This window comes from Ambystoma mexicanum, chromosome 7p, assembly GCF_040938575.1.
Source record: "Ambystoma mexicanum isolate Mex_15411 chromosome 7p, UKY_AmexF1_1, whole genome shotgun sequence".
Taxonomy (NCBI): Eukaryota; Metazoa; Chordata; class Amphibia; order Caudata; family Ambystomatidae; genus Ambystoma; species Ambystoma mexicanum.
This window is the reverse complement of record NC_090939.1, coordinates 402,862,774-402,888,129: the sequence shown is the minus strand read 5'-3', so window position 1 is coordinate 402,888,129 and position 25,356 is coordinate 402,862,774.

Below are 25,356 nucleotides of genomic sequence, written 5' to 3'. Positions count from 1 at the left end.
ATGCATTATCGCCATAAAGTGCATTAATGTGCTGGGTTTTCAATATTGCTTCTGCTTCTTTAGAAAGTATACCAACTCTGATACTTTTTAAGATGTTGGCATAAGTGAGATCTTCAGATTGCCCCATGTTTTCTGTTAATTCTCTGTATTGGAAATGTTGCCAAAGGTTGACATTTCCAATGCTGCCAACAGTTTTACGGCAGAGTTTGTGTCCTAATGTTTTAAAAATAGGCTCTCCTTTTACTGGTGTCAATTGAAGAAGATCTCCCAAAACAATAATGTGTTTTCCTGCAAAGAGCTCTTCATAGTTAGTTTTGAGTACTTCTTGTAATCTGAGGTGAATCAAAGCCAACATTAGGTTTGAGACCATGCTCACTTCATCTATTAGTAGCATTTTTTTTGTTTCAATACTCTGCTTAGTTCCATTGCAGCTTCTGCAGAACGTTTGTAATAGTCTAATGTGTTCTGGTGTTCTACTGGCAATATTAGTAATTGGTGTAACGTGACACCACCTATATTGTAGGCAGCTAAACCTGTGGGGGCAGTGACAACAGCTGACAGTTTGTTGTTTGTCAATTGTTGAAGGAACTTACTGATGATTTTGATTAGGAATGTTTTGCCAGAACCAGCTTCACCACTGACGTACAATAGTATAGGTTTATAATTATGGCAGGAACATTCTTCATTTTCATGTTGTACACCATGTGCAATTTGTTTTGTTACTTCTTGAAAAATGCTACGTTGCTCATTGTTTAGTTTTTATTGTAGTACAGTTAAGTCTTCTTTATCTTCATACTGACACAGGGTATTTTCTACTTCTATCATAGCTAATTCTGCCTCATTTATTATTAGTGGTTCTCCTAGTGGTTCTTGGCTTCCTGTTACAGAAGGTTGACTACTGTCAGGAGTTTCTTTATCTAGTTGGGCCTGGAGTTCTTCTTCGTGTTGCTGTTCATTGTGCAACATTGTTTTGTACTGTGTAAAGTTTACATCAGTTATAGTGCTTTCATTTGCTTTGAAAGCATCTTCATATGAGTCATAGTTATCTAGTATTTCTTCTTCTTTTCTCCATGGTTTAAAGAGTTGTAGCAGGGACATGTAAAATACTTCTTTATGTTGAGGAGTCTTTAATGACAATTTTATATGATTAATTACATTTGGTTTAGTGAGTTTAACTAATCTGCCTTCACAGTTTGTCACTCTGTATTTACCTTTTTTTTTCATCAGTTTTTATATTATTTGTGTATGTGTAGTTTTGGGCTATGTGGTATAGACACATGGTTTCCAAAGTATTACTTCTGTTTGGGTAGTGTGTGTCCAATACATTGTTTTTTAAACTGTCTTGGCTGTTGGGATCACGTTTAGCTATTGTTTCTATATCTTCGTAGGATTTTAGAACTCTTTTTCTAGATTTAGCTGGACCAAGACTTAGCCATACTATATTTTCAGATTTACCATACAATGCAGTACCAGTTAAATGATCAGCTGCTTCATATGATCCACATTCTCTATGGGAGAGCATTTTTATGCCCAAGCTGTATAATTTCTGAGACACTGTTTTATCTGATGACAGGTCATTCCAGAGGTCTTGGAGCTATGTCTTTTCTGCTTTGGTTAAGTATACTGTGACATATCGTGCAACTGCAGTAGAATTGTCTGCAATGTACTGCACATCTATGTTTGCATTCATAAGTGGGCAATGATTGCATTGTAATCATTGATTTATTTTTCTTCTTCTTTTCTTTTTATGTAATATGTATTTTTAGGTGACGTACCTTTAACACTATGTCTAACTGAAGACATGAGGTTGGTCACTTGACTTGTATTTGTAACTGGTCTAGGGAAACCAAATCGGCATTTGGTGTAGTATTTCCCTTTGTTTTTGTATTTGCGACGACAATATTTTCCACATTTGTGTCTTTGAAATTGTAAAATTTGTGCATGAAGATCACTATTTGTTGCTTCCAATGGAATTTCACAAGTGACATATTTTTCAATAAACTGTAAAACAGTGGCATCACTGTCTTGACCAAATTTAGGAGTATCTTTAATCCATAAAACCATGTGGATATGTGGTGCTCCTCTGGCTTGGTATTCTTTTCTCCAAATGAAGTGTTGCACTTCTCCAAGTGGAGGAACAGTTTTATTACAAATAAAATATAACATAGCAATGAAGCGATGGTGAAAATATCTTGAAACATTAACAAGATCCAAAGAACAAAGTTCTCCAGGTGTTAGTATATCTATGTATGTTTTGTTTTTGTTTGATATGCGTAGGAAATCATGTAAATCTTCCCATGCATATTCTGCACAACGTAATGTAACAAACCAAGTCAGTGGCCCAAGGTTTCTGATCATACAACGTACATCTCCATGACGTCGAAACCAGTACTCTTTAGTACCACGCATATTTGCTAATAGATTTGTAATATTTGATTATAAAACCTCATCCTTTTGTTGCACTTTTTGTAATAATTGTGTAGCTGTCATATTTTGAAAGTGTGATCCTGATTTTAATATGTGTGCAACTCCGTAACATAAAGTTGCTAGTTTACTTTCAAAGAGTAGGTGGAATATGTATTCCACATTTTGTCTAAATCTGGGATCTTCAGAATACATCCGTAAGGAGCGGTATTCTAAAGCTGATATTTGAATAGGTCTATCATCGTACCTTCCTCCTTTGCCAGTAGGAAAGAGTAGAGGAAAATCACGTGCTGCTATACTTTTTTCCCATATGCTGATTGGTGATCCTTTTGTTTGACGCATTTGGTACGTTTCCAGTGCATCTTCTATGGTGTCATTAGAGTGCAAAGGATGAATTGTATAATGGTCTAAAGTATTTGATATTGTAGCAGGATCTAGGAGCTCAAATTGACCAGCTTCTTGTGTTTCTTGAATTATTTCAGTTGTATCCTTCAAGTTTTCTTCAATATTAATTTCTTTGTAATATTCATTATTCTCTTTAAGATATTGCAAGGCTTGTCTAACTTTATGTAAATCTACCAGATGTTGCCATTTTTTTTAATCTTTTGTAGGTGCTCCATTTACTAAGATAATTAAAGTTTGCTGCATTGGAAGTTGCACTCCTAGAGTATGCACATTTTCTTTTAGATATAATGGTAAATATACTACTTTTCCACTAATGCCTTTTACCAATTCAGAGGGAGGTAATTTTGCTGTTTTTGGTTGAAGGCATATTATTGCTTGAAATGGGTGCACTGTTTGAATTATGATGCTCTCACATAAATTAATTTGTTGTAGGGGTTTTGGTAGTGGGTATAATTCCAAATTGTTTGTGATAGCACGTGATGGAGTTTGGTTGTTGTCAAGTTTTGTAGTGCAGTAACTGCAAAGTATTAAGGGGTCAGTTATTTCGTATTTGTTTTCTGCTACAAGGTAGAGAGCTAATTCAAACCATTTAGAATCTTCATTGTCTTCTATTTTGTATGATAGGTCTACAGTTTTTGTGTTACTTTTATAAAAAGTTCTGCGGCAACATAGACACACATGGTTTGGTGCTTCAGCTGATGTACTTTTAAATTTGAGTATTTATTTTTTGTATGTGTTTAGTAAAAGGTTGCCATGTGTAGAATTGTTGCTAATTTGGTTTAAAGCTATTTCATTCTGTAAGTGGGTTTCACTTCCAAAATATTTTGCTAGTGCTAAAGCAGGACTTTTAGCATAGTACAGTTTATAAACTAGATTTCTTATAATTGAATGATGTGTTGATATCCTTTTGATATCATGGAAGGTGGTTTTACAAGTAGGTCCTGTAATGCAGGCCAATGAATGTCCTTGTAGTCCTGTGTACTTGTGCACTGGACAAGTATCAATATTTTGCAGTAGTTTAATTTTGATTTTGTCTTTGCTTTTTACATATTGATTGAGGAATTGGCGTAGACTTGAAACATTGTTTGGGAATGTTACACATTGACGTGCATGGCCATTTGTACACTAGATGTTCTGATTCAGTTGAATGGATGGGTAATTCTAAGTTTTTAGGGCATATTTTTGTAAGGAGTACTTCTTGTTCCATTATGGTATTATTCACTTTTTCATAACCTGACCACTGCTGTGTATGGCAATTGTATTTGTTTGCTTTTGTTTGTATGCTTCTTCATTAAAATATGGTTCTGTGCTAGTAGTGTGATTCCATTCACCTCCGCAGATACTTAAGAATTTCTTTCTGTTGACATTTTGTTTATTTAAAAGTCTTTTTTGTAATTTAGTTATTAGTTTTGTTAGTGGTTTTATTTTGTTTAACACTAAAATAAATAACTTTCTTTTGAGAAGAATTGCACTATCTATCAATGCTTCTAAGATTAATTTCCTACGATACGTTTCAAGGGTTGAACCTGGTTTCTCTCCTGGTTTTATAAGATTTTGAAGGACTCTGTGATGGAACATTTTGGCTAAAATTCTTTTCTTGGTATGCTTACTTTGAACTTTATCAAGATTTATAGAAGCAGTTTTATCTGTAGTGATAGCTGATTTTTTGTTAATTGTTTTCTGGTTTGTTTTACATTTTGATAGAGGAGGCAAAGCTTTTCCACTTGAAACTTCTTTTGTTTCACTAAATGACTGTGTTAGCTGTTTTATTTCAACTTCTTTTACAAATTCCGCTAGATATGGATGCTTATGTTGGATTTTTGTTGGATGAAAATGTTGGCTTTCGGAATTCCAAAAGATTTAATGTATTGGATCATGAAATTGCACATCAATACATCTTATAGAATAAAAATATCAGAGGACGGGGGCACCACAGCTCCAATAGGAACAGCACTGGGCTTGAAACAGGGCTGCAACCTTGCAGCAACCCTGTTTAATCTATACATGGCGGATCTGGATAAAAACTGGGAAAATATGAACCTGTTCTCTGTGAAGGTTGGGAGTATATCTTTGCAATGGATTGCCTTTGCAGATGATATTATTTTGTTTGACCCTACTCCTGTAGGCTTACAAACGAAATTAACACTTTTTGAGGAATTTGCAAAGGACCACAATTTGACTCCCAACCCGGCAAAGACTGCCATTATGAAATTTGGAGTGAAGCAGAAAAAGGGCAGTTTTAGATGGCATATTATGGATACGCAGATATCTTGTATTAACAACGCCATTTATTTGGGGTATCATCTCTCTGATCAGAATTCCATCAAGGTATGGACAGACATTATCAAATGCAAAACCAGGACACTCCTTTCGCAAATGAAAAGGATTTATACCCGGTTCTGCAAATTTTCATTAACTCCGTTAATTGAATTTATGTCCTTGAAGACTGAGAGTATCATTCTTTATGCACTAGATAGTTGTTTGTGTGATATGTCTAATATGTTGGATTGTTTACAAGGTTCACTTTTAAAAGCAGCAATGTTCTTGCCTATGTCCATTCCAAATGCCATCATACGCCATGAATTGGGGTTGGTGGCACTATCGTCTAGATGGAAATGGAGACAGTTATCTCATTTTGCAAAAATGAATTACCCACCGACTAATTCGCTATATGCGGATTTGAATAAGATGCTGGGTACCCACTGTCCTCCTTCCTTTTATAATTATCAACTGAAAATGCAACAACTTTTGACATACAAATCTTATGAAGAATATGGTGCCTTTGTTAAACAGCGCATCCCTCGCTATGCACATATCACTTTATTCCCCTGTGAAACTACCAGGAAGGCATATATTCGATTTAGATTTAATCTTTACCATACTAGAGATAGAACAAAGAACTGGTGAACAAATGCCACCACATTTGCTGTGGGATGTCGATTTGATGAGTGCAACGAACCACACGAAACACTGAAGCATCTCATACTCTATTGTCCCCATTTTAACAAAATACGTACAGCAAGATTTATGAAATTTGTTGATATAGGGTTTGAGGATTGCCTTGAGTTTTTATGGTCTCGCATGATGCAAGGAACTCACAACCGTTTAATTTATGAATTAGTAAGTTTTTGTAAGCATATAGAAAAAGAACTTATTTTGACTGGAGAATGAAATGCCTAGTTGGTAAATTGATTGGTATATTTACTCTTGCACGTGTATTTTAAATTGTATTTTAAAGTATTTTAAAGTATTGTGTGCTAATGCAAAATAATGTAATTTCAAATGTTTAAATTTTCTTTTTCTTTATACATGGATTTTAACTTGTTCTTTTGCAAAGGTTCTACTCGAAATTATTCTTGTAAATGAACTAAATGCAAATAAATAATAATAAAAAAAAAATTCTGATTCAGTATTGATTGGTATTCAATTTTCTCTCTCATCGGCTCTCTATTTGTCTTCCTTTTGTTCTTTTTCCCTTTTTTCTTTTTTCTTTTTTTCTTTTTTTCCTATAAGAAAAATGCACAAAGCTCATATGCTTTGGTTCACATTCTAATACTGGCTATTAATGTGTTATATTTCTGAACAGCAAAGCAGTCTTTGCTGTCCTATACAGTGTGCTGTGTCCTTCCTAGCCTATATAGAATGGCATTTTAGTATTGGTCCATTATTACTAGTATAAATTCTGCATTTGCATTGGTATTCAGTTTGATTGAATTTATGCACCCTCTATGAGGTAGCCCTTTACATTTCTAGAGAAAATTATTTTAAATTGCTATAGAGTTTACCTTGTGTGTAGATTCTTGTGGATTCAAAGATGTTCCTTTCTCTCGGTACGATTGCCTCTGTGCATCCGTGGTTCCCGGATGCATCTTACCTCAATTCTGCTTCTGTTTATATATCGCGGAGCACGTCGCGTGATGATGTCATCGCGTAATGTGCCGCGATGACATCATACGCGTCAAAAAACGTGCGGCGGCCATCTTGGGTTTGTTTTTTGTGAAAAAAAAAATAAAAATTGTGTTTCTATGTTGTAGCCTTCATTTTTGTACAAATAATTTTCAGGTTGCATTGCTATTTTGCAAAAGAATGGATTTATGTTCAAAGAACCCCTAAGCTAACACTAATGTCTTCTTTAATTTAATTGTGTCTCTAAATGTTGTTGTATCTATGCGTATGTGATGGCATCAACACGTTGGATCCAGCTTTCCATTTACTATATTTCAGTGTATGTGGTATAGAGTATATAGGCTCTATGTATAAATGAACAACAAGTTGCTTATACATGCTTTCAGTGGTAGACAGAGAGGTACTTAGGATGATGCACATATACAATCAATAGTGTTTTTATAACCAGTTTGCCATCTCTGGATCTGTGTTTAGACCAGTTTGGCATGTATCCATTATACAAATCCATTTTGACTCCATTCTCCTTAATATAAGTTCTCTGTCTCCTCCTCTTTCAGGTTGCTCGATTTTTTCCAGTCCAATGACTTTGATGTCCTTGATGTCTGATTGTTGGTGTTCTTTTGCAAAGTGTATGGCCATTGGGTAACTTGCATCCCCGTTCTTGATTGCTCTAAGATGTTCCAATATCCGTATTCTAATTTCTCTTATCGTGCTCCCGATGTATTTCTTGTTGCAAATGCATTGTATAGCATAGATTACATATTGACTTCTGCAGTTTATAAATTTTTTGATGTCAATCATTTTTCCAGTGGGTAATTTAATTTGTTTGATTCCATTTATCATGTGTGAACAAATTGAACATTTGCTGCATTTGTAGGATCCTGTTGGTGCCGGCACTTTCAAAAAACTACTCAAGGAGTCCTTTACTGGGTTCCTTAGATGACTCGGACTTAATTTCTTTTTCAGAGTTGGAGCTTTTCTAAATACCATTGATGGTTTTTCTTCAATAATGGTGCTGAGTGTATCATCTGTGAATAGAATGTTCCAATGTTTATTCAAAGTTTTCTTTATGTTGTATATTTCACTACTGAATGTTGTAATGAAATGGGTTTTCATTCCTTTATTCTTTACTTTTCGTTTTTCAATTAATAGGCTGGTTCTTGTTACTTTTTCTGCTTTCTGAATTGCATGGTTAAGAGAGTGTTCTTTATATCCTCTCTGTATAAAGTTTTCTTTTAGATCTGTTAGATGTTTTTGGTACCTGGTATCCAAGCTGCAATTGCGTTTTATTCTAAGTATTTCTCCATATGGGATGTTCTTTATGGTGTGTTTTGGATGGTTGCTTTGTGCATGTAGCTTGTTGTTGACTGCTGTGGGTTTGATATACAAGTCTGTTAGTATCTTGTCACCATCTGTGTACAGTTGTAGATCTAAAAATTCTATTTCTTCTTCTGAGCTGATTTTTTCTGTGAATTTGATATTATGATTATTGTCATTAAGATAGGCAATATATTTCAGGAGGCTTGTTTTGTTTCCATGCCATATCACAAGGATATCGTCTATGTAACGACCCCAGTAGACAATTTTATTTTCTATGAATGCCTCATGTTGCCAGGCATGGATTAGTTCAAAATGGCCCATAAATAAATTCGCATATGTTGGGGCAAATTTCGCCCCCATGGCAGTTCCTTGTTCCTGCTTATATAGGACTTGATTAAACAAAAAAATGTTGTTTGACAGAACGAAGTTTAGCATCTCTAGAATCATATTATTCTGATTAAGAAATGAAATAGACCTTGTTTTCAAGAAGAATTCCGTTGTTTCCATTCCTTTTGTGTGTTGGATGCTGGTGTAAAGTGACACCACATCCAACGTCACAAATAAATATTCTGCTTCCCACGGTATACACTCCATTTGTTGTATCACGTGTTTCGTGTCTCGTAAATAAGAAGCTAGCCCTGTTGTTAGGGGCTGTAGATATAAGTCTATATATTCTGAGATTCTTTCTGTTAAAGAACCTATCCCATTAATGATGGGTCTACATGGTGGAAACGTCTAGTACTTTTTATGTATTTAGGAAGGAAATATATTATTGGCATGACAGGTTTGTCTATTACCAAATACTTTGCTTCTTCTTCCGTCAGTAGGCCCATTTCTTCCCAATGTTTTGCCATTTGATTCCATTGAGCTTGTAGGTCTCTAATTGGGTTTTTTTGTAGTATTGAGTAACATTTAGTGTCCTTTAGTTGTCTGGTTCCTTCTGTTATGTAATCTTGTTTCTTCATAAGCACAATGTTCCCTTCTTTATCAGCTGACTTCACAACTATTTCCTCATTTTTGGAGAGTGTATCTATTGCCTTTTTCTCAGCTTTCGTTAAATTGTATTTAATGTTGGTTTGCTTGTTTTCAAGGTATTTTTTTCGTAAATCATTGCTTACAGCTTTTTGAAAAAGATCTATGGCATTATTTTCCATTAAATTGGGTATGAAGTTCGATTTAGATCTTAAATGTGTTTCCTCAGTCTGGAACGGATCTATATTTTGTTCCGCCATGAAGGTATCCAATGAGAAATGGACCAATACTAAAATGCCATTCTATATAGGCTAGGAAGGACACAGCACACTGTATAGGACAGCAAAGACTGCTTTGCTGTTCAGAAATATAACACATTAATAGCCAGTATTAGAATGTGAACCAAAGCATATGAGCTTTGTGCATTTTTCTTATAGGAAAAAAAGAAAAAAAGAAAAAAGGGAAAAAGAACAAAAGGAAGACAAATAGAGAGCCGATGAGAGAGAAAATTGAATACCAATCAATACTGAATCAGAATTATGAGAAACATGACAAGGGTGAGTGTATGTCCTCTTCTCAGATAGAAGTGGTTATGAAACTAGAGGTTTAATGCACTTAAGTCTCTGTTTATATACATAGAATGTATGAACTTGGGTTCTTTTTTCACTTTAGAATCTCCCCTGAGGAACCGTGGCTAAAGTCATGGGGAAACACGTGTTGGGAGAAAATTTGGGAGACAAAGTTTGTTTATTGAAACTTTAAGTGTATGGAGTATCCAGAACCTATACTGAATAAACAAATTGGAATTAACATAACCAAGTGATTGAGTAATTCTTCCCAAGGAGCGTACTAAAGGGTACCAACTTTATTTCTCGGAATTATGCTTATGTTGGACACTTTTATTTTCATTTGCTCTACTTCTGCGTTGCTTTCTACGGACTTGGCATTCTTTAGGGTCTGTTGAAAAAAATAAAGAAGGTATGGGTTGGGGTGTTCTGCAATGTATGTGTGCTGTGTGCATGAGTGTTTGAGTAAGATGATAAAGATGTATGTAATGGTGTGTGATTGTGCATTGCGAACTACAACTAGTAGGGATGGGTATTCTTGAATTTATATGCTACTAAAATGGGGTGCAGATGACAGAAAAAGTAAGCTAGTGGTGTGGAGAAGTACAAATAGTACTTCTAATGTATACAATTAAAACAGTTGTTTGTTCTATAATATCCAAATTGTAGCGGTTGAGTTGGGTAATTTGTGTGTCCAAAAATAGGAATTTGTGGGCCATTCTGTCTGTAAATTGCTGTTTAAGACATGGGGATTTTTGGACAGAATGGTGCACAATCTCTATTTTTAGGCACAGAAATAGCATGAATTTACAGTGTGTTTCAGTAATAATACAAATATTAAAATGAACAGGTTAATTCTTAGTTCTTCTTTGTTCTTCAAATTCGGTTGCTTCTTTTCAGTAGAATGGTCTTCGCTGCAATTGTAAAAGAAACAAATTAGTAATTTTGTTGTATGTAGCACTGTTTTTAATTTAGACATTGATTTTTTTAATTGAAATCCTCAGCGCCTTCCTCAAAACCATTAAAACTATCTTATTTACATAAAATACGTCGCTCAAGTTCAATACATATGATATGTTCTTAATGAACAAATTGTATTGTAATTACTAACTTTAGCAAACAAAATATCTTTACTATGTTTGTGAAATTCATAATGTACCACTGAATACCACTATTTCTCTAACTAAGCTCTTCCAGGTAATAGTGTCTCAATGTCATGCGTAAATTAAAGTAATTGAATAAATAAAGAAATAAAACACAAATATTAAGTCAGTTTGAAAATGTGTTCATGTATTGTACATAAAATATGCATACCTGTAGTTTGTGTTCATGCATTTGGATATGCATGGAGCTGCAAGTAGAAATCTTGGAGCCTTGTACAGTATTTCTTGTAGATGGTGCTTGCCAATGATATGACACTTGTACTCAGAGAGATTCACAGTACATTTTCAGTGCTGATCTATGATGAGGCAGTTAGATGTAGAGGTCCTGAATGTGATTGGTGGATGGTGATGTGACTTCTTAGCTACATCCAATGAGGGAATGGCACAGAAAGTGAAGTGGAAATGGTAGAAGGGCTGTTCATGTTACGATATGTCAGCGGACATGGCGGGAGTTCGCGGGCATCGGGTGTTACATCCGGGGATGTTTGGGTTCAGAAGTCATGAACATGAGAATGAGCTCTGAAAGGGATTGGTCAGGAAAGTTTAGTGGGTGTGTTGTGCCAGGAGAGAGTTTCTCAGATACTCTTTTTGCTGAGAGAACAACAGATAGCTATGGCTGTGTGTTTCAGAAAACAGATTGTTTGGATTTTGGGAGATTCATGTATACATTGGTTGAAGGTGCATGCAGAAAGCTGTGGAGTAGCTGTAGATCTTGGATTTCCACACGTGGAAGTACACTGGCATGGAGTACGTGGAATTAAGTGGTTGGACTTACTACCTCTTTGTGCTAGTTTGGAGACAGAGCAACATCCAGACATAATTGTAATTCATTGTGGAGGGAACAGTTTAGGACATATGTCTGGAATTTCTTTGCAATTTTCTATGAAAGAAGGACTTGGGAAGGTAAGGGTTCTGTAGAATAGCCAGAAACACAATGAGAATAAGCTCTAGGGCGTGGTCTTTTATAGGGGTGCTTGTGCGCAGCCCGCTGACATGCACGCTGTCCGCAGACAGATCGAACACAAAAAAAGGTTCAAAAGGTTTCAAAAAATATGCATAAACTTATAATTAGTATGTGGGACTTGTGCTATGGTGAGTTTTTAGTGGAAAATATTGTGGATTACTTGAAAATGTACTTTTAAATTTTTCGGGGACACGAACAGTGTCCGCATTCAGAACACGCGATCAGCGTGGGTGCGGTCACATGGTCGCTTCGGAAACATGTTCAAGAAGGAAGCGGCTGTCCGCAGGACACCAAATGCACGGGCATTGGTTTGCGCATGCGCGTTGATGTTCTAACGACACTGTTCGAGTCCTGAAGTAATTAAAAGTGCGTCAGACTTCAAACAAACAGTTAGAGACAGGCGTTTGTTCTTAGAACAGTGTCAACTTGCTTGCAAACAACACGGACAGAAATAGCGTCCTCAGAACACCACCATTTTCGTTTCTTTACGAACATTTCAGGACACCGCGTCTGTTCTTAGAACAGTTTCAACTTGCTAACGAACAGTACGGACAGGTATAGTGTTCTTCAGGACACCTCCATTTTCGTTTCTTTATGAACATTTCAGAACACCAATTGTGTTCTTAGAACAGTTTCAATTTTTACGGACAGGTATAGTGTTCTTCAGGACACCTCCATTTTCATTTATTTACGAACATTTCAGAACACCAATTGTGTTCTTAGAACAGTTTTAACTTGCTAATGAACAGTATGGACAGGTATAGTGTTCTTCAGGACACCTCCATTTTCATTTATTTACGAACATTTCAGGACACCGCGTGTGTTCTTAGAACAGTTTCAACTTGCTAACGAACAGTACGGACAGGTATAGTGTTCTTCAGGATACCTCCATTTTTGTTTATTTACGAACATTTCAGAACACCAATTGTGTTCTTAGAACAGTTTCAACTTGCAAGCGAACAGTACAGACAGGTATAGTGTTCTTCAGAACACCTCAATTTTTGTTTAATTACGAACATTTCAGGACACCAATTTTGTTCTCAGAACAGTTTTAACTTGCTAGCGAACAGAACGGACAGGTATAGTGTTCTTCAGGACAGCTCCATTTTTGTTTATTTACGAACATTTCAGAACACCTGCGCTGTCCTTGGACACCTACATTGTTTTTTTTTAAATGGAAACTAATTACAACTCAATATAAAAATTTAACTTGATTTAACATATATTAATAATTTATGACAGAGAAGGTGAGGCAGAAACGGAAACAAAAACAGGAGAATTAGGGGTTTCAACATAATTGGTATCAGGTGAAGAAGGGATGGAAGTCTCATCAAAACGTTTTGGGTTATGGAGAGAGTTTGGGGATAATTGACTGGGATATGGTGAGGGGGGACAAGTACATGTTATTAAATTTGGTCAACAATAAATCCATTTTTTCTTTTATGCTGTCTAGCATGTTTTTCATAACAGCTTCTTCAGAGTTATTTTCTATTTTGGTATGCTCTGTACAAAAAATATATATTTATATGTTAAATGTATATAAAATAATAATTAAATGTTTTATATTGTAAAGTGTTTACCATTAGTTTCACTATCTTGTGACATTTCCTCAGAGTACTAAACATTTCTGTGAGAAAAAAAAAAGATATAATTTTTTGTATCTAATACAGAAAGTTTATACATATATGAGTAAAATGAAGTACACTTACTGTTTCAGGTAAAATATGTTCTAAGTACTGTGTAGGTCTGGTGTTGTTCTTAATTCTGTAGTGTCTGTGAGGTAATTACGTTGGAAGCCAATTTATCTTCTTCTGGTTTATTCCATTTTAGAACATATTGTATTTAAATGAATGGTTAGTGTGTTACATATATGGGTTACATTTCTTATGTATTACTACATATAATGTGTATGTGTGTTGTTTTATGAATTTGTTAAATGTTCCTATGTTATGATATAACAATCAAACATACCCCCCCCAGAGTTTTTTGGTAGTGGTACTGTTCTCCGAACATGTCCGCGGACATTAAAAGAGTTTGCGGACATCAAGTTCAGTAGAAGAGGTTCAGTATGTTCCATATTACATGTACATAAAGTCAAAGTTATTATTGTTAAATTGCACTACTAAAAACCTATGAAATTCAGTGAAAAAAACTTTGTTAAAGGGACGTTATGGTTAAGTTGCGCTACTAAAAACCTATGAAATTCAATGAAAAAAACATTGTTAAAGGGACGTTATGGTTCCAAGTAAAACCGAAAAACCCTTGGAATTCGCCAGTTATGGTAATCTAAGCAACCATAACTCGCGCCACCAGCGTGCACTGCTAAGACATCAAAGATGGACATCACAAATGTCATTGATGACATCACTGTTGACATCAAATGTGCATTTACCTTTCATGACAAGTCTGTACAAGGGTTTCTTATTGTAATGTTAATTATAAAAAGTGTCAATGATCATTGGAATAAATATCAAGGGCTAATTAGTCCATCCAGTATACTAAAGTGATCATCTAGAAACACAGGCATTGTGTGCAGCATACATGATGGAGGTGCAATATTCATAAGCTTGCCATGTTGAATAGAGAAATGATAACTGTTTTCTTATTAGACTTTTGCATACTGTGAAACATGTGATAAGTAGATAATAAAATCCACTTACTACATAATTGCATTATTATAGACAAAACACAAGAGACAACACCACATACAAATATCAGTATATACAAGGAAATTGAAGTAAGAAAAAAACAGCAGTAGTAGCAAAAAGTGTACATAACCTAACGGATTACCTGTATGCAGAGAAATGATTGCTCTGTTTCAAAGCTGCTACTTACCCTATGTATGTATATCACATGATGTGCCTGGACTCTAAGGAAAGTAGTGTGAATACAAGATATACAAATTGGAGCATATACAGGGAAAGTACAGTAATAAAAAAAAAAGAGAACTATCAGAAAGTGCTGACAAATCTACTGATTATTTTAATGCACAGAAAGGATTGTTGTCTTTCAAGCTTATGTCTTCCCCTATGTATATGTTTCATATGATATGATTGGACCCTAAGGGAATTATTGTAAGAACATACTTGAAGGATAAGTCTACAAATATACTACCTTTTCCACTTTTAATTCCTGACTGTCACTGAAGAAAACCATGTGGCCTAGATATGTCAGTAAAGGAAAAAAGGGGAAGCCAGACATGTGATGTCATCAGTGATGTCATCAATGACATTTGTGATGTCATCTTTGATGTCCTGGGCGTTAGTTTTAGCAGTGCACGGTGGTGGCGCGAGTTATGGTTGCTTAGCTTACCGTAACTGTCGAATTTCCAGGGTTTTTCGGTTTTACTTGGAACCGTTTTTTTCACTGATATTTCATAGGTTTTTAGTAGCGCAACTTAATCATAACGTCCCTTTAACAACATTTTTTCACTGAATTTCATAGGTTTTTAGTAGCGCAACTTAACCATAACGTCCCTTTAACAGAGTTTTTTCACTGAATTTCATAGGTTTTTAGTAGCGCAACTTAACCATAACGTTCCTTTAACAAAGTTTTTTCACTGAATACTACATATAGCTAGCTTCTACGATCTGTAGATTGTAAAAGAAAGTTAGTGGGGATATGTGGTAATCGCGAAGTACTTTTAGTAACCAAGGTTGTTATTTATGAAGGTAGGAGGGTTGTTGGGAAAAGCAGCTAATGAAATTGCTGGATGTTTACAAAATTTTGTTTTTAGTAGCATTTTTATGAAAGTTAAGAAATGTGCATGTGCATTTATAGAAGCTTTTTGTGGAACGTCTTGTAAAAGAGAAGAAAAGTTGACGGAAAGGATTGTTAGTACACTTTTAAATGGCACTTGCTGTGTGGAAGTTTAATATGTTAGGCGTCTATAAATACATTCCAACATAATGCCGTTGGGATCCTCTGCCCCAAAGGAGTATCCCTTGTGGTGACAGGAGCAGATGAAGAAGATGGGGTAGAAGGTGTCAACCTACCTTTCACAGTACCCCTGTCTGATTGCATTTAGTGTGGTTCCGCATGGGGGTGGTCCTGTAGGGGTACAAGCCGAGTTTTCCATGACTGAGTATACTCAGTGCATCAAACCTTAGCTGCCTAATCCTTTGGTACACCCCCTATGGTGGTAATAAACGGCCACAACCAGGACTCAATCCGGGTGCTGGAGATAGGGCTCTCCTCTACCTCATCTTCATCTTCTTCTTGATCCTATTCTGTATCACCGCCCCTGTATCCCTCTCCAGGCCCTCCAGATGGTGTTCGTGGTGGTGGTGGTGGGGGTGGTTGGGGAGCAGAAGTGGCCATAATAGATGCCATGATGGTCTCTACAAAACAGATCTGCAAAGCAGCAAAGCAGGATCTCATGAACTGCAAGCAGGTGCTTTCGCTTGGATAGCCAGATTGAAAATGAGGAAAAATAATGGCTGGGTCCCTTCAGAGGAGCTGTCTGTGGACTGTGCAACTGTCCACGGACTACTGAGTCAAAAGTAGCCAGATCAACTAACAATGGGTCTATGAACTCTAGAAGGGTAAACCTTTAACTTGAAACAGCCTAGATTTGCTGTAAAGGCAGTTTTAAACTGTCCACGGTCAAGAACACTGTTTGTGGACAACCCTGTCATGCCGCACGAAGATGAAGTCCAGGGAATCGCAGTGTGCATGCGCATAGGTGTCAGTAGAACACGCGCAGAGTCCACAGACTAATTAAAAGTGCTTCATGCTAAACCGTACATGTCTGGACATCACGCCTGTCTCGGAGCATCTTCATTTTGTGTGCGTACACCCTGGACAGTCGTAGTTGTGGTTTGAAAATAAAGGGTGACAGAGCAGTATTGATATTTATTTGCAATATAAAGCTTAAATGTATTTAAGAAAGAAATGGGCTATCGGAATGGGAAACATAAATGGGAAAATTAAGAATTCCTATACAATAATCATGAAGGGAGGAAGGGAGTGAGGTTTCATCAAAACATCTTTCGTTTACATTTTGGGAATTTGATGGGGGTGATTGCTAGGGACAAGGGGAACGTGTGCAAGGACAGTGATAGGGAAAAATGTTAATGACATGATTTTTGAGATATTATAAAAGTTCCGTAAAAATCATTACTTAGTTCATCCAATTTTGTAGACAAGTTAACAATTTGATTATGTACAGTTGGGCGTAGGGCTTCTGTTTGTGATTCTTGGGATTGTGTATAATTCAATTGGGGTGTGGTTTCTTCATGAAAACTAAGTACTGTAAGAAAAATCGAAATTATTATTTTAGTAAGGTGTGTACAAATTACATCATTTGTTTACATTAAAATATGTATTGTGTACCATTAGAGATATTATCGTCACTCATTTCTTCTTTTGGGAAGTTCTCTAGCTATTCAAGTGTGTTTGCCAATTCTATGAGGAAAAAAAAGTGCTTCTGTCTTATAACAAATGTTTATATAATGAATGCTAGTAATAGAGAAATGCATACAATGCACTTACTATTTAGTGAGAATTTGGTTTACAATAAGCACTTGGTCTTTCTCAATCTGTATGCAGAGTTATATTGAGGAGATTTTATGAAGTCTACAGTTATGCTTTCTGATTGGTGCATTCCATTATAATGTGTGCTAAATGTAAACATAATTTGTATTTTTTGAAGTAATTGTTTGTACAAAAATCTGTATGTGTGTGTGTCGTAAACATTAGTAATGATGTTATGCACATCTGTTGGTTGGTTGATGGGTACAGCTTTCTTGGATCTCCACTATGATTCTGGGATTTGTGAATGCCGTCCGACATCTGCAGGCTACCACACTGTCTGTGGACTCCATAACCGCCACAGTGGGGGTGAGTATATTATAAGGAACTTGTAGCAGATTAAGGGTGCACTAGTAAAAACCTATACAATTTTCTGAAAATACTTTGTTAAAGGGACGTTATGGTTAAGTTGCACTAATAAAAACCTATGAAATTCAATGAAAAATCTTTGTTTAATGGATGTTATGGTTACAAGTAAAACTGAAAAACCCTTGAGATTCACTAGTTATGGTAAGATAAGCAACCATAAATCGCATCACCAATGTGCACTGCTAAGTCCTAAGACTAACACCCAGGACATCAAAGATAAAATCACAAAAGTAATGACCGTTATATAAAAGGGATCTGAGCCCGGCTGAGGGGGATACCGGTTGAACAGTGAATCACCTGAATTGAGTACTTGTAAGAGCAAAATAACTGTTTTGATAAATCAGGCCCTGTGAATCAAGAAACTTTGATGAGTAAAGAGACTTATGCACTGTATCCTCATGCCAAAGAAGCCATAGATTGTGCTACGCTCGACTGAGCCGACTTGTCCCGTGCTGAAAATGTGGGGAAAGTAGGCCAACGGCCTGAACATCCTGACATATCATTTTATTGAACGCTTCTTTCTTTTTCATGAACACTACCCACACAATATTTGTATTTAGGGGTAAGGATTGGTAATAGTTTTTTTTTTGTATAGGCCATTTTATTCTGACAAGACACCACTAGGACTGCATTATTTATTATTTGATCATCATAGCTTGCTCACATCTGTAGATTTTGGATTACATATGTGTTTATCATACCCTTGTTGAAGTTCAATAACACCCTTGAACTTTGGTCACTTGTGTCTGTCTTACTGTTGATACCATGCCTCCTTACATCCCACTGCTGTATATTCGAAGATAGCAGTTCTTTGAGTGTCCCTTCATCCATAATACTACTGAGACACAAAACAACTTGACTCTTTGTCTTCATCATGTTGGAAAATCTGGTGTACTCCCCTGCCACTTTTTAACTCTTTTTCTCTTTGGTTTCACATATCCTTTGCCTAGTCCTGACATATCCTTCTATACACTGCTCAGTTTGTCCTTGCCTGGTATATTTCTCTACCAGGATTTTCTTTTGTGCACCCACTTGCAATTGCCTAGTATGTTGTCCTGCCAGCACTTTATTTCAACACACTTGTAACTACTGTGAGGTTAACATCATGGAAGGATACACAGGCAACAGATTCAATGTATAAAAAAGGCTTTTATTAATGAAAATGTCAGGATGGACTAAGGCCTAACTTGCCCTTTGCTAAGGTTGGATTTCCCTACCTAAAGAAACTAAGGATAGTCTGTGTCAGTAAGCTCAACTGAAAAGTCTGTGTGTGTCCAAAAATTATTCTTGCACTCATAACTAATACAACATCATGCATAGGAATGTCAACCATGAACTAATTAGTGTTCCAAAATCAAAGTTCTGAGCTGTTTCCAGCTCAGGCTTACTCTTCAGCCTCTTTTCCCGAAATGTCAACCAGTTTATCACAATGTTTAATTCACCTTCTTTTGGAATTGGTTTAATAAAGTTCCACACCTTTGTAAATGTCAGTGCCCTTTGCCAAGTTCAATATAGTTTCAGGGCAGCACGTCTCAGGGTTCCCTCCTCCAAGTTCAATGTCAAAAGATGTCAAAAAAAGAAGTATCTGGAAGCTTTGTCTCTAAACTGTGTTTCAACAATTCTGTACAGCTCAGGATTCCATTCCCCAAGTCTGATATGCACCAACAGTAGTTTTCCTTGACACAATAGCAAGCTTCCTTATGTTGTATATAGGAGTTCTCTGGTCTTGGTCCAGTTGTTGGACCAAGCAGCTCACGCATTACAGGTCACACAACCAGGAACTTTGCATTCGCTTTCAGCAGTTCGTTATTCAACATGTCGGAGTTCTCTGGTCTAGTCACAGTTATTGGATCGCACAATCCCCTCATTTCAGGTCATGCAAACCAGATTGAGAGTATTCCATAACCCTCACTCAATTTCAGACCAAGCACAAGGATGCAAAAACTGCAGGATTGCATGCAGGCATAAACTTGTCAGAGTGCTGGCAATGGCTTGAAACAGTACTTGGCATATGCACAGAATTTCAGTGAGCAGAAGAGATATAGGTGTTGACAATCTGGGTATCCATTATTTCCAGAAGAATCAGAGTGGCCAAATCATTGTGGCCTCGCTTTGTCTGAAAGATGGGGCATCTTTAACAACCAGGATACACAGATTGTTCCTGCACTCGAACTGGTCAAAATATCTGCACTCACATGTTGTTGTTATTTTATGGTCTCTCTGATTCGGGTAAGATTCTTCTCAATATAATCAGCAAATAGGGTCCAAAACCTGAATTTCCCAGTGTAGGCGGAATGGCTTAGGGGCAGATTTTGCATCTATTACACCATTCCGTTCACTGGTATAGAAATAAGATTTTTTTCCCACCTCTAAATAGCACCACTCGTCATTCCCTTCTTCAAATTAGTCTATTTCATTAGCCGTGGCCACAGTGTAAGTAGGCAGTTCGGGAAATGGCCTCCTAACGAAAACTTGAATATGTCAGGTTATTGCTAATGGCTGTAGCAGTAAAGGTGAAATATATTTGGCTGTTCAGCCACACTCCCTACAGAATCGGGTTGTATGTGTCTTATTTTCGGAGTGCTATTGGCTATGCTTGGTGATAAGGTGCATACTGTGGGGGGCTGGACGGTTGTAGCTCATGGCAAATGGACCCCCTGCTTTACAAATGCTTTACATTGTCTTTGTGTAATCCCTGCAGCAGTTCTTCTCTGTTCCGAATCTAAGATGGCTGACATGCATGTGTACACCAAATATGACCCAGTAATCACCCAGGTGTGGTGTGCCACAAGGCTGTGGATCTCGGCACAGTAGTACATCACCGGCTCTCTTCTTTCGCGATAGATAAGAAACACATTAGCAGCGTGCACAATGATATGGGCAATCAACATGAAGTCTTTTCTGTAGATGTTACTTGCTCTGCATTCGTCACTATTTCTTAAAATGTGTGTAGCTCCTTTGTAGGATTGCCAGCCACAAAGGTTTCAGAAATCACACCAGTGTGGATGAATGATGGATCTTAAACGCAGAAAAGGTGCACTTTGAATACAAAATGATTTTGCACCAGGACGTTATTCCTACCTGCCACCGCATTGCCTAAGCACACATACACACAAACACACACTAATATAAGTAGAGAATGACCACACATTTGCATTTTTGCTCACACTTGAATCATCTGTTTGGCATTAAATGAATACATGGAATCTTAAGGGAACAAACTGTCTGTGCACTATTGTACTATTCCTGAAATACGGCCTGATTTACACAACGTTTTGTAATGGGGTTGCACCTTTGAAAAAGGCTTTTGTAAATCAGGCTTATAGTCCTCAAACGAAAACAAATATTGCAGCCAGTTAACAATACCGAATTAAATACGATGGTTATTATTTGTTTTAATGCATGCAATAGCACACACGTTTCTGGAATTGGACAGATATTTTGATTATTTTTTTGTTTACCCTTATCTCAAGACTCTGTTTCCAGGGCTGCTAGATTACTCAACTCAAAGCAACACATCGCTTTTGCCCAAGCATTATCGAAATATTTCAGAAGGCAATACGCTGGGAGTCGTTTAAAGAGCAGTAAAACTAAAACCTTCATAGATTTCAATCAGACAATATGGTGGCTGCTGTGATGTGACACATTTATTGAGGCACGTTCAAAAAACACATGGGCCCTATTTTTCAAGGATTTGCTCAATAGATATGAAATGGAAAGAAAGCTTTGATAAATCAGGTCCAGTGTCATGTTTATTCTGGTTGAAGGAGAAGATGTATGATCGCTTCAACACTGTAACGTAAAGCTACTCCACGGAGCTTCGGTAAAGATGGCGCAGTAAGTCACTTGACCTCCCTAGGGGATTAAACTAGTAAACCGCTAAAAGGATTTCGCTCTGGAAAGTGGAGACATGATGGGGAAATATGAAGCAGCCCAGAAAAAAAGATAATCTGGGGAAGTGACAAATTATGCTTTCATTCCTTTTATGAGGGAGGTTTCCGTGCAACACTCATGCTTGTTCCCGCCACTTCCTTCCCTTCCACTGAATCCAATATCTTTGTCAAACCAAAGAGGCATTCAGAGGAGACTACATTACTTACGTCTTGCGAAGTGGTGCCTGGAGTACTTTCATATCAGCTATATTCTGCACTGTATAAAGGTAAAATAAAACGCTATAATGCATTTTGGTTCATATTATTCAGGTATTGCTTTTATTCCGATCCTCACAGGTTATGACGTAACAATACATTAATACATTAATACAATTGATTTATCTGATTTTTAATTTTTATCGCACATTTCTCAACTAGAAGACCTGCTTGAATCTGAAAAGCATTTAACAAATGACAGTTTGAACTACTGGTCTTCATGTATGTCGCTATTCAAATATTTGGCCAAAGCTAAATGTTTGGGTTCATTTCAGGCGACTAACTTTTAGAATTTGAACGTTGGTACACCTCCAGTTTAAATCCGATCTATCTACAAAAGTTGAAAACTACACACACAGTAAGGGGCGTTAATCAATTTAAATTTGATAACACAGTAAGTACCAAGAGTAAGTTTCCAAAGACACTTGCAAATGACTTATCACGTGACTGTGCACAGACATGTCCTATTACGCCAAGAAATGGAACGTGTGACCCTTGCCAAACGAACATAAACCAGGTCACAATTTAGCAACTATAAAGGGCAAAAATGATGACCAAAAAAGAATCACAAACATGGAGCAGATCACACCCAATGACTCATGTGACCAAGAACAACATCACAAAGGGTCGGAATCAGAGGCACGGCCCCAAAAGCTGCAACTGCCCATGTTTCATGCTCGAATCATGCCTCAGTGATACCCCCGGATTTAATGGAGCATTTGTGACAGCGAAAATGTCCATTATAATACAGGGTCAACGTCTCTTGTGTTTGTTTCTCTGGTTGCAATACAGGTAAAGAGCAGGGTTGATCAATGACTTGAATTGCAAGGTCGAAGGTTATATTTGTACATTGCAATTGTTATCTTGGTATAAGCTAAAACTCCTTTAAAGGTGGTGCTACTTAACTCTGATGCGAAAGATAGCAAGTACATATGGTCGCAGTCTATATCAGCATTATTGATCATATAATAGATGTGTGCATCTATGTAAGGATGTATGTATGAATGGATGTATATAGAAAGGTGGAACATTATGCAGCCAGAGTAAACATGCAGATCATGTTCGTACATAAATCCATCTGGAATGTGACCTTCACAAGCGGTCTTGAGTTTGTGCGTGCATGTTCTTGTGGATGTAGCAGTGCTTCTCTCCCGAAAATACACAATCATCAGACTCGCCTAAACCACATCGTAGACTGCTGTGATCCAGTGCTTCCAACAGGCTGGTCATATTCATTGAACGCATTTGGGAGTAACTTTCTGGCAGCTGCAGGACTTGCTTTATGACAAGTTCTCTCGCTCAAGTTAAGTCTCAAACCTGACCACCTTAAAATGCATGATAACTCTTAAAACCCTATTGTTCAGGAGCACGAACGCTGTAAGGGATTTGTGCCCTTAGGTTTTCTCCACAAGTTCTTGAACTCAGACTGTACTTGTTTATATTCTTAGTTTTGTGAATACTCTTATGCTATCAAGGTGGGTCTGCGGCTCAGTGGACTAATGTGTTGACTGCAGGGGTCTGTGTTTAACCTCATGGTCCAAGTTTTGAATACTGGAAAGATCACTTAGCCCTTTATCCCCCAGGTTGATTAAGTAAGTAACACTGAGTGAATGACAATCGGTTATCATCGCCACTGGGGTGCATGTGTGCCCCATAAAACACATATTAAAATAGGAATGTTTTTCATTAGCAACTCCTATTACCTAGCCTACTGAGATCTATATATCTCCAAATATTCTTGACAAAGTTTTCAAGTGGGGAGATCTATTAAGAAACACTGGAGTATTCTCCATAGTGACCCGCTCCTGCATGAATCATTCCCAAAAACCCTGATGATGGCTTTCAAAAGGGGACAAAATCTTAGGGATAATCTAGTGAGAGCCGAGAAACCTCCAAAAGAGAAACAGATGCTGAAAAGTTCAAGAAAAAAAGGAACATATCCTTACTTAGCTTGTTCACATTGTAACAAGGTAATAAAAGGTGAATTTGTGACACTCACTCAGACCGGGGAAAAATATAAACTCAGGGATTTTGCCACCTGCATTTCTACAGGAGTGATATATGCTATCAAATTTCCATGCAGTAAATTGTATGTTGGTCAGACCACCAGGGCAGTGAAAGAGAGGATAACGGAACACAAATCGAACATTAGATGCAAGAACATGAAATCTCCCTTGGCTAGGCATTTCTCACAATCGCTACACACAGTAGCCCAAATAAAGTACATGGTTATGGAGGTTGTCAAAAAACCATACAGAGGCGGGGATTATCTATCAACCCTCTCACGCAGAGAAGAATATTGGATTGACCTTCTGGACACTCTCAACCCTAGAGGACTCAATGAGGAGTTTTCCCTGAGATGTTTTATTTGAAATGCATGTGACTAATAACTTTACTTTATGTTGACCTTTATTGAATGACAAATACATTTCCTTACTGTATGTGCTCATATTTGCATGTAGACTGAATTGGCATCATCCACTAATTGCATTGCATTTGTAACATGTATTAATTACAGTGGAATATCTGTTAAGTATAGGCAAGTATGGGATCTGTCAACTTGCCCACTGAGTAAATGGTACTTCAAGTACAACAATGTATAACATAATAGGCATCATGAATCTCTTGACATCATTGTCATGTTTATCGACAGTGATTATGTGTTATATTTATTACGCATTATGTTATTATCTTGGAATGCCGTATACCACATAATACAACTGCATCTGCAGCATGTATCAACCTATAGTGGAATACCTGTGTAGTTTAGGAGTCCGGTAATTGTCAACGGACCCGCTGATCAAATGTGAATCCAAGATTAACATCTTAGCACATTAGAGGTATCGTGAACCTCTTTTTACTTAGCACCATTAGTCATTGTGACCACTCTATAATCTACACAAGCCTCTACAATTGTTATCGGGTTTTATACTTTAGTCTAACCAAGACACTCGTCATCAGCATGATATTATATCTTTCATTATACTTAACACTAATGGCTATTACTATCATGTTCATGATTAGTATGGTCACATCAAATTAGACCGTGTATAGACCCTATTAGCTCCATCAGATTCCATTTTAAGATGGAGCCCACGCAGAACATCCTCTTCCCATTGCCCTGCATGTTCACACAACACAATGTATAGTCCTTCCTTTATGTTTATTAATTAAGCGTGATCATTGTTTCAGTCACCTAGATTCCGTTCCAGCGTCTTGGAAGGCCTCTTAGGCAACAGTGAAGCCCATCGCAACCTTTGTGAGGAACACTTCGCCCGCATTTAAACACCCGCGGCCGTAGCCTCCTGCTTTTGAAATTTATGTAACTCGGAACGCTAGCATTACATGTGCCCGCAGCTTTCGAGTTGTCAATTCCGTGAATCCCGGATTACTGACCTTCTGTTCAGCTCGAATATCAGCACTAGGTAAGCACAAGATCCTAGTATTGAAGACCATTATTTCAACTAAGAATGCCACCTCATGATAATATTATATTACACAACATTATTGTGAACACAATATGACTGTGAACCATATTACCGTTTCAGGTTCCAGTCTCTATAGTACTGCAAGTAATTACTGCGCCC